A 10624-nucleotide genomic window follows, 5' to 3' on the forward strand; every position below is an offset into this window, starting at 1 on the left:
CATTTACTTATTTTAAAAATCCAAATTATTCATAATTTCATATGCGTATTTAAATTTATGTTAATGTGAAAGTTGGTAAATTCTCCGTACATATTGAAACCAATAATATTGTACTTAATATAGTAATGTTTTTCTTTCTTATATATTAGTGTAATAAAAAGTCGATGTTTAGGCAACGAAAAAAAATCATATTAGAAAATTTTGAAATATTCAAAATACATTTAAAAAAATGCAAACGATAACACTTTATATTAGGAGACGAGAAGCCTTTATCACACTAACTAATATGGATTATAGAGTATTTCATTCTAAAGTCACCTTTTACAAATTGGAGTTTATGTAGGTGCCATGGAACATGCAATATCAATGTACATAGTGTAATTTCTTTATGATCACTAGTTCACTACATAATTGTTAAATAATTAATATGTTTTTTTTTCAAAATATTTTTTTATATATTTTTTAAATAGATATTAAAAGATTATAAAAGGATTAAGTACAATGATGCAAGTATACGGAGTACAATGTATATTCCATACATGCATGCATACAAATTTTTGGCTTTTTTAAAACGTTAAAAGGTAGAATTATGCATGGCGAGTGAAGGAAGTGTGTTTTGGGGTAGTGGTGGAAAATGCCTTCTTAAGTATTGGAAAGGAGGGTCCAACCGGCCGACCGGGTCGGTGGAGTTTAAAATGGGCTAAACTAAAATACAACGTTTTTATTATTATTGGAATTAGACCTCACTTTTTTTGACTTATTACACTAATTTAATGACGCAATGTTGGTTGATAAAGACTTAATTAGGTCGTATGTTTTCTACCAAAAAAAACTTATAAATTATTAGGTTGTACTTCGTATATGTTAATAGTCAACTATTTTTTTTGGTATTTTGGCATTGAGAAGTACACACAATTTGCATTCCATTGTAGATGACTTATTTGGTAATTGGTACTCCGTAAGTGTAAAGTATTAGGAGAGTAATTAGCGTTACTATCATAAAGGGCTCTACGCCTCTACTACTAGTACTTGTAGGAATTCATTCTACTTTGCTATTAATACTAACGAATTAAGAGATTTTTAATTTTTTTAAGAAAATAACAAAACTAGTTCCAAAAGTCAACTTTAACATTTTAATTTTCATCTACCACCATATTTTACACTGCAGTACTTTAGACACACAAAAAAACCCTCAAACTTTACATACAGGGTAATCAATTAGATGATTAACTAGTTTACTTGTTTAAAGTATTGAGGAGTAGTACTCAAGAGTCAAGACTTGAGATCAAATCTTGCCCATATCATTACCTTTGCAGTTTTCTCTTACAAAAAATATATAGAATAATCAAGCTTTTAAATACTTGATTGATAAAAATCCTATGAAATCCAAATGAAAATAGCTTAAAATATGCAAATCATGGCCAATTAATGTCGTAGTAATCCACTGTCCAAATGTTAATTAAGATTATTATTAGCGCATTAATTGAGTTATATGATGCACGAATTGAAATAATATACATGAAGATCATTTCTAGATTTTGTTTTAAATGATTGACAATACAAGTATGAATGTATGTATGTTAACCGAATCATTCATTTGATACGATCGGAGTAATTTCCTCCTCCTAATTTCTTCGGTTTTTCCAAACAAGATGTTGGCACTCTTGGCAAACTAAGAAATCAAGGAAGGTGTGCAATCAGTATCATCGAACTTACAAGGAAATTAATAATAGTACAAGAGTCACTTGCTAATATTAAGCTATTAGCAACAGATATTCGTATTACAAAACAATCAATGACAAATAAACATAATCCAATCAAATAATATTTTTTTTCTAAAGTTGTCTTGTCTATGTGAGCATATTGCAAGCATCATGTGATTTTGTGAATATATCATTTATGTTTTTGTTTTGTGTAGGTGAGCTTGTTGCTTCTTACGGATCAAGGGCCCCATATATAAAATGGTGTTTTGTTTAGATCACATAACCACAATTATTGTATAAAAACTAATGCATGCAATATGAAATATAGAAAACATGATAACATATTAAACAAAATATACAAGGAGTAATGCATCTAACAACTTCTGACATGTGCAATAATGAATAATCCTTTAACTTATGACTCACACATGTACATGGATATAAGACTCAAAATAAAGCAAGACATTGTACAGTGTGGATTTAAAAATCCATATTTCATTGGAATTCTGGTCCATGATAACTTTTGATCATTATCATTATGTCGACATCAAAATGGACATATATATTTCAGATCCCTTATTCACTAGTCCATTCTATCATGCATATGCATATTATTTATCGGTTCCCTTGTGTACCGGTATCATAATATTCTTATACCGTACATTTCGCATGCTATTTTACTGTGATATCTGAGTACATTTCTTATTGGTACCATCATAACTTCCTTACATCATAGGCCATCTATTGTAATAATTCAGATATCTATACCACTTTTAGGGTATTTCATACACTATGGTATTTATATACTATTACGCTATTAGTGTTAACTGCACTATCTTGCCATATATCATATCCATTAGAGATATCTTTATTTTGGAACCATCATACAACCTACACTTCAGGTGTAGTGATTCAAATATAATTGGCAAGATTTTATCTCAATGTGTACACATAATATGACCAAAAAGTATCTTCAACGCTATGGAACATGAGTCATAACTAAATACAAATCAAATCATAAATGTCCAACATATCTTGATAATATATAGACAAAAGTTGGCATATAACTTTTTAAACTACCTTTATAGGGATCAACAATTATATATTTTCCGATTTTTCCAACTTTTGCTAATTCTTCTCCCCCTAAGTTGGTAAAATATCTTATTTATAGGGGCGTCTAATTCTATACCAACTTAGTATACAAATTTGCAATAAAATTCATTTCATGAGAGGATCATAATCAATAAAATTTATCTCTCAGGAGAATTATATTAAACAAGCTTCTATCTCTTCTAGAGAGCAATTTGAAAGGAAAAATCATTTCTTCATTAGCTATACGTTGCATAACGCATATGTATTTATTATTAAATTTTTCATAATTTGTTCTCTTCAGGAGATCCATAGTTCAATATCAATAGGGAGACATATGTTGTGCAGTTGAATTTCCTTCTTTTCCTATTTCTTATGTGCTGACATACAATAGCCCCAATCAATAGAATTGTTATACAAATATAAACTTGATTGTAATTCTACTAGGTGATGATCTTCTAGATCACTAGAAACCTTGATAGTATGATACTAATTAATATATTCAGAATTTCCACATATCACTTGTATTTGGTGAGCTTCTGGTCACCAACATGTGACAACATATAAGTTATTCTGGTGGACTTCTAGTCACCTATTACTCTTTCGTATGAAAATTTATTCAAAACGAATATATTATCTCTTGAAATTTTCTTCAACACAAATCATTAAAAATCACAATCCAAATATAGTTCAATCTCAATGTTATGTCTTGCCATTCAATTCATTTCATATATCTAACATTGAGAGAGTGTCAGCACATTATCAAATGAAACTTCAGGTTTCTGTAACGGGCATTTATTGAACCCGAATGGCCTAATTTAATCATCACATCCAATCGTTTTTCTAAATTTATATTACGGTTAGTTTTCCAACACTGATGATCACTTTATGAGACATAATATGATGGATATAACACTAACATGTGTTTCTTTATATAATTGGCAAGACAATCAACTAATACTTGATCCAAGATTTTATACTCTGCTAGAGCTTTGAATATAATCTTGATACATGCTAAGCTTATTGGATAATTCTATACTCTTCTAGAGTACTCTATATAATCATGCACTACAAGAAATAGGCCAATTTCCGACGGAAACGTTCCGACGGACTTAAATTCCGTTTTCCGACGGAATTTTTTCCGTCAGAAAATTCCGTCGGAAAAGGTAAATTCCGTCGGAAAAAATAAAAGAAAAAAATAAAAAAATTGGAATATTAGGGGTTTTCGACGGAATATTCCGTCGGAATGTATTATTATATAAAAAAAAACGGTTATTTTCTCTCTCTCCTCTCACCGCCTCTATTCTCTTTCTCTCTCCTCCCCTCTTTCCTCTTCTCTGCTTCTTCATCCCTTCCTCCTCTTCTTCTTCTTCATTCTCCCTTCCTTCTCCTTCTTCTTCTTCGTCCCTTCCTCCTCTCCTCCTTCTCTTCCTTCTCCTTCCTCGCCCCTTTCTCCTTTCTCCTTTCTCCTTCCTCGCCCCTTTCTCCTTTCTCCTTCCTCGCCCCTTTCTCCTTCCTCGCCCCTTTATTTTGTTTTTGATTGATGTTTTTGTTAGGTTTTCTAAACAGCAATCTCAACAAGTAAAAACTTATACAATTGTGGGAACAAACCTAAACATGTACAATAATCAAATCATACACAATTCCAATACTAATCAAAGTATTACAAGCAAAGCAATATTAAATCAATGAATTACAAAAATTCAAATGACAAATCCTAATGTGAAAGATTACAAACTTGCCTCACTTCCAAGCCTTTTTCAACGAACATGAACACGAGAATACCGGTGACCTCTTGAGTCTCAAACCTTGATATAATGTTTTAGGCGTGTATACACTTTCCTAAAGAGATTAATTTCCCCCACAATGGTGCTTGGGTTAAACCAGAAATTCTCTTTGAGATACAAAAGACACTCAATCCGTTCTTTGCACAAAGAAACGAATAAGGATGATCAATTCACAAAGGAAGGCTAAGAGGTTAATCTTTCAATAGTTTGCAAGAAGATTGAAAGAGAATAGGAGAATAATTTTTATGGAGAGGATGAACAAAAGCTCTGTAATTTTCTTTATGTTCTTTTCTGTATATATCTTTCGTATTCACGAAAAATCCCTTTTATATGAGGGTCAACCGTCAGCAAATAACCGCAAAACTGGCTAATGGTGCGAGCGCGACAAACAAGGCGCGGACGCGCCACAACGAGGAGCGGGCGCTCCTCACTTTGGCGCGGGCGCGCTTCGCAGAGGAGCGGGCTCTCCTACCTAGTATTAGCGTTTGATGAAATTTTCCAGTGAGGGGTGCGGTTTGAGCGCGACCAGAGGCGCGGGCGCGCACACACAGGCAGCACGGGCGCGCCAAAACTTGCGCGGCCGCGCCTCGCACTTTCATCTTCCATGCTGAAATCCATATAGGTACGCGGTTTAGACGCGCTCTCATCGCGGTCGTGCCTACCGGGCGCGGTCGCGCTTTACATGGGCGCGAGCGCGCACCATACAACACTCTAAATTATCTAACAGTTTTTCGGCGGGTGGTGACGGTAAATTAATGGTTTTTTTGGTCAAATTTGACTATGAAAAGCCTAGATCTAGACTTTTCATGGTCAAATTTGGCCTTAATAAACCAAATTCAAACTCAATTTGGGTTTTAAGGTATGTTTTTGTGTTTGTAATTTTTTTTGTTTGTTTGATTTTTTGTACGAATTTGGTTTGATTTTTTGTACGAATTTGGTTTGAATTTGGGTTGGACGTGGTGGTGGTAGTGGTGGTGGGGAGGGGATACGGGTTAGGGTTAGGGTGGTGGGTGGGTGGGTGGGTTTTTCGGGTTATAATTAGGATGGTGGTGGGTTTTTCTGGGTAGGTGGGGATGGTCTAGGTACGGTTGGTGCGTGGAGATAGGGTTGGGGTTAGTTGTGGTGGTCTAGTGGGTGGGGTGGTTTGGGTGGGTTGGAGGTGGCTAGAGCTTGTGGTGGGTTCAAGTAAGGTGGGTGGGTGGGTTCAGGCTAGGGCTGGTGGTGTGGGCTGGTGGTGGGGTGGTGGGTGGGGCTGTTTTTTTTTATTTATTTTTTATTAACATTTCCGACGGACTTACTTTGAAAGTCAAATTCTGCTACGACGGAATTCATTCCGTCGGAAAACACTTTTCCGACGAAATTTCCCTCGGAATACCCCAAATTTCCGACGGAAAGGCCATTTCCGACGGATTTTCCGGTTTTTTCCGACGGAAAAATTCCGTCGGAAATCAGATTTTTTCTTGTAGTGATGGTACATATCCATTTTACTAAATATAATATCTTATAAAGATCTATCAAAATGCATTACTTCCTCAAATTTGCTATTGTCAATAATTGCTCTTTTCCTGATTCAAGATTCTTATATTTTATTTTGGAACCTATTGAAATACTACGCTTCAGGCGTGCTTTAGGTTCATTAGAAATTGATGTTTGTTGTCCTTCTGGGAGATTAGTTTTAATTAGAGCATTTACATTTGGTATATAGCTAATGACATCTATTCATATCCATCTTCAGGATGGTATCATTTTGAAATATATTAATTAACATGTGGCCACTTTTATTAAATAAAACGTTAATATTTAAGTTAATGTATGTACCAAACTGACCATCAATATATTTTTTATTATTTATGTGCAAGGATTACATAAAATAATGAAATAATTACTATCTCCCCCTAATCCTTGCATATGAGGGTATGGAATCAATCCAACAACCTTTAAAATCTTTACACCTTTTAAGCCATAAATTCTATTGGCAATGTCATATATCAAGTAACATGTTCCTTTTTAGCAATAACTGTTAGATAATTTAGAGTGTTGTATGGTGCGCGTTCACGCCCATGAAAAGCACGACCGCGCCTGGTAGGCGCGGCCGCGATGAGAGCGCGCCTAAACCGCGTACTTCTCTGGATTTCAGCATGGAAGATGAAAGTGAGAGGCGCGGCCGCGCAAGTTTTGGCGCGCCCGCGCCTCTAGTCGCGCTCAAACCGCGCCCCTCACTGGAAAATTTCATCAAACGCATATTCTGGGTAGGAGCGCCCGCTCCTAGTTGTGGCGCGTCCATTAGCCAGTTTTGCGGTTATTTGCTGACGGTTGACCCTTATATAAGAGGGATTTTCGTGAATACGAAGAGGATCTCAGAAAAACCAGATAGAACATTATTTTCTGATCTTCTCCCAAAAGAATTCTCCATTTTTCTCTAAATTTTCTTGCAAACTATTTTGAGAAAAACTTCTTGATTTTATCCTTCTTCGAGAATCATTCATCTTTGTTTTCGATTCTTTGTGCTAAGAACGGAAAGGGTTGTCAATTGTATCTCAAAGGGAATTTCCGAATTAACCCAAGCACCGTGTGGGGGAAATTAATTCCTTTAGGAAAGTATTCATACGCCTTTGACAGAGTATTAAGATCATAGTCTCAAGGGACGTTGCAATTCTCATGTTCATGCTTGGTTGATTGGCTTGGAGTTTAGGCAAGTGTTTAAGTCTTCATATTAGTGTTTCTTTTAAAGATTTTCTGTAATTTCTTTGATATTATAATACTTTATTGTAACACCTTGGTTGTGTTTGTTTGTATTACATTACATTGTTAGTGTAATCACATTATTTAGGTTTTGTCCCACACAATTTATTAAGTGTTTTCTAGATTGAATACACCGTAAACCTAACAATAACATGCTTAGATAATTGTATCCTTACCATCAATCAATCTCACATTCACTTCAGGGAATTGAATGAGTATATTTAGGTTTGAATTAATCAACCAATTTAACCTATATTTTTATTAATTTGTGATAGTTTATACAAGCCAATCATATACCTCACATGCTCTTTTCCTTCCCCTGTTACATTACTAGGGTGTGATAAAAGATATACATATTTGTGTGATAACTTTCCTTATGCATTTAGGTCTAGTTATGCAACTCTATAGTTTAATATCATATATAATATCGAACTAATGAGAAAGAGCCATCACAAAGGACTATATGAGCACTTATATATTGATCATCAAAGATAAAACCAAACATATAAACAATACATAACAAAAGATCTATCAAATAGATATAAGTGAAGATAGCATACTCTTTTTCTATCATAAATCATTACGGCATCTTGAAAAAGTTGTTACTTATTCAATAAAGAATAAGGTTAGTTACATGTACAGAAGGAAGGCTTGCAAAAATAAAAACTCATAACAAAATTAGTAATACACAATTATTAAACATAATTATTGACATTTTTCATCTGTTTACTTTAGTTTAATGCGAGTCATATAAGCAAAATTAGAAGGGTCAAATGAAGGAATGCATTAATCAATTAATAAGATCATTGGACTATATATAAAACTGAGCCATGCATTGTCAACTTCTTATATATTATTGCCACAGACTAAATTGAACCTAGTTCACAAATACACATTACATAACAAACAATTACATGGACACAAGAAATAAGGGATTGGTCCTACACTAGGTGAGTAAATTCATGATATATACAACAATCTTGATTATTAATGACTACCCTACATGATATTGCATATATATATGTATATATACTAACATAGTTGTATTTTGCAATAATAAAAATAACCCAATGCAATGTATTCCAAGACCGTTTGATATATATATGATGTTAAGGTTGGCCAAAATTTCTATAGAACTTCATATGCATACATACATGCTTACATAAATACAACATAATTAATCTTGATGTAGCCATTAGTTATTCTCAAAATTACTAGTTTTCCCATTTTTCATCGATGTGCAAATATCATGGATTTATAATCATAAATACAATAATACAGATACGCATATGACTAGTATTAGGTATCCAATTTCATTCCTCAATAAAACCAATAAAGATTAGCAATTAAAATTGTAGATGAACATAATATAAGAGTATAATTGAATTATTCTATTAATAAGTATGTGGCCTTAAATAGGCTTATAAGAGTATAACGAAACCTAAGGAAGAATAACAAACCTTAAAGATGATTTACAAAGTCTGTGCTAGATATTAGAGATATATACAAGCTATATCTATCTATATGTAGCTACCCAACAAACCAAGAAAATAGGAATTCTAACCACTTGACTAGTTAAGCAATTAGCTTTATGTTTATCATCAATCAATACATAGTAAAAATTAGATAGTTGGTCAATATTAAGGATGCAAATTAGAATTGATTTCCTAGTCATTATCTTGGGCTTTGGGTTGAACTAACGTTTAGGAGTATTGCCTCACATAAAAAGAAGCCTTTACTTAATCTTAACAATATAATTCTATAATATTTTTGCATAACAAGCTAAATATAGAGTACAGTTGACTTTAGCAATTCTTATCTCTAATAAACAAGAGGCTTAATAGAGGTTAAATCAAAATATATGAGAATTAACTACTTTACGTTTTCGAAGTAATAAGAAAAAACAGAGTCATTAAATCCTTGTATAATATATCAACCATCATCTAATAAAGCTTATATAGTGGTTTATTATAAAAGAGTATCAATGATAACCATTAATCATTAACAACAGTATACTAATTTCCTTAATAGAGGTTAAATCAAAATATATGAGAATTAACTACTTTAGTCATATATAATTAATATAATTAATCTCAATACGTTGAGAATAAGAATCAATTAATACAATAGAAATATTCAAGTATAATAATCATGAAATTATATGAACAATAAGCTATTTAGTCAATTCAATAAAACAATAGATTATGCATCAGTCATTGTTTTTCAGCAGCAAATTAGCATATCAACAAGCAAATTAAGGACTTACACGGTTACACCCCTATATTTACTCTCGGTGAGGATTGATATTTAACCCTGATAATAATCGATTAACTATCTTATTTCTTCGCTTTTCAAGCAGTAGCAATTAATCACGTCTCCAAAGATTGATCTTGTAAATTTTCCGATTGGTTAGAGAATGGTGCTGATAACGTGTTAAATATGGAAGAGAAAATAAAGAGAGATAGGAGATAAATTGGGGAAAGAATCAATCAGTCTCTCTTATTCCATAGATTGGGGGATATATATAAATACAATATAACAAGAGTTTTATTAGATAATAATAAACCCTAGATCTAGAATATTCCGAAATGATAAAAGGAGGATAATGGATATCCACACAATATCTCATAACATTAAAACCTTTTTTTTTTTTTTTTTTGACAGGAAGAAGAATATTATCATTAATAAATAGTTATACGACATTTACAATAATAATAAATATTTGTAAACCACAGATCTAGAGAAAATAACATAACTTTTACAATCAAAATCATAACTATTTTGCATATCAGGCATAGCTCACACTCCACCGCTTCAAACTTGACACGAGCAGTGATTTTTGATGTCTTTGCATCTTTCCAAGTAAAGACCTTCGCAATCTGTGCTGATGTTTTGATTGTAGAGTTGATGACGAACCCTAAACCCATATGAATCCAAATCACCTTCTCAATTATAATTAAAACCCTAAAAAAAAAATTATCATCCATAGATGAGAATCAAAATTCTAGAAAATTGGAAAAACCTAAAAGTTTTGGGATAAACTCTCAAAAACGGAGAGAACAAAACAAAGCAAAACAAATCAAATAACAAATAAGCAAATTAAATTAAAGAAAAAGGGTCGAAAATAGTCTAATTTCCAAAGAAATTAGACTATTTTCGGCCTAAACGGCCAAGAAAATTAAAACCCTAAAGAGAGAGGAGAGAGAAAAGGGAGGCATGTTTTGTTGTAAAATGGTTAAACATTTATAACAAGATAAGAAGCACAAGTAATATATGTATGACTAGGTTAATTCCCGTGTCATG

Source organism: Chenopodium quinoa, unplaced genomic scaffold (assembly GCF_001683475.1).
Source record: "Chenopodium quinoa cultivar QQ74 unplaced genomic scaffold, ASM168347v1, whole genome shotgun sequence".
Classification (NCBI taxonomy): Eukaryota; Viridiplantae; Streptophyta; class Magnoliopsida; order Caryophyllales; family Amaranthaceae; genus Chenopodium; species Chenopodium quinoa.